The sequence below is a fragment of the Bos javanicus genome, chromosome 4 (assembly GCF_032452875.1).
Source record: "Bos javanicus breed banteng chromosome 4, ARS-OSU_banteng_1.0, whole genome shotgun sequence".
Taxonomy (NCBI): Eukaryota; Metazoa; Chordata; class Mammalia; order Artiodactyla; family Bovidae; genus Bos; species Bos javanicus.
In genome coordinates, this window is record NC_083871.1 from 79,748,251 (window position 1) to 79,749,747 (window position 1,497).

Consider the following 1,497-nt stretch of genomic DNA (forward strand, 5'->3'; position numbering starts at 1 on the left):
GGCTTATTTTTATTTGTAGACTGAAACAAAAATAAAATATATGGGATTATGTTTACTATTTTAGACTTTATTCTCTATTATTTTGCCTTTCAACATGAAAAGGAATTTTGTGCTGCAGATCAACATTTGGCCTCGGTCAATGGTGCTCCCTTCAGGCCAGGAGAGAATGTCTAAGAGAACTCTGGGCCAGCAGGCAGCCATATATTTCTTGCTTAATCCTGTGTGTGTGGGTGAAGTATCAGGCAAAGGTATAAATAAAATGTTCTGACTCCACATATGGTATCTGGGGTTGAAAAATCCTTCATAAACTTTTCCATTCCTATCAGCAGTTTTACTCATTAGGGGACGTCCAGAAACTCTTCTTTTGGGATTATTTGAGAAGCAGCAACAGCTTCTTAGAAAAAAGCATACTTGCTGTAAGATTCAGCATAAAGATTGAGTGCCTGTGGGCAAGGAATCCTTAAATAGCCATCTAAATGTTCAGTGGGGCTTCCCCTCTTGTTGGCTTTTCTGTCCTCAGAGCCTGGATTTTTCAGTAGCATAGCCATAGAGATGGAAATATGCTTGGCCCTTTCCCTCCCGTGGACCAGGATCATGTCCATGGGCCAGCAGATGGCTTTTCTCCCTTCTGTCTGCACCTAGTTAGTGCTAACGTGGGGATCCAGAGTGGGAAATCAGGCCCAGAAGATATCATTTCAAAATCCTAACAACTGCAAAATTTTAATAGTGTATTTGCATCTTGCCCCTGACTCATTGGAAAAGACCCTGATGCTGGGAAAGATTGAGGGAAAGAGAAGGGGACGACAGAGGATGAGATAGTTGGATGGCATCACTGACTCAATGGACATGAGTTTGAGCAAACTCTGGGAGATAGTGAAGGACAACGAAGCCTGGTGTGCTGCAGTTCATGAAGTTGCAAAGGGTCAGACACAACTTAGCGACTGAAAAACAAGAGCAGCAAATCAAAGTTATGATGCTCTTTCTGCCTCCTTGTGAGATTGAACTTGGGCCAGGTGCTGGAAAAAGCATACCTTGCATTAAAAAGAGCCAATAGATGGATGTGTCCTGACAGACAAAATACCTAGACTCAACCTACATGTGGTCTCACTCATAGGAGAGAAAGATCCCATCCTTGCTAAGCAACCCCAGAAACAGACACTGCAGCTGAGGGTGGCAGAGGCTGACAGAGGCTGGTGAATGTAACTTTGGAGCTAAGGTCACATGACACACACTCCCCTCTGTTTGTTGCTGAGTGCCCTACCTAGCACCTCACAACTGAGTGTTGGATGTTTGGACAAACTGAGAGGGCCAAGCACCAGACCAGACGGTGTCCCACTCTTTTTCTCTGTCATCTGCCATTTCTAAACATTACCAGATCACCTGTTCTTTCACTACAAGGACATTGCTTCTGCTTCGATTTCTTTTATTACTCCAGATGATTGTGCTCAGTTGCAGTCAGACAACATTTAACATCTTTAGTGAAGGATCTTGTAATAA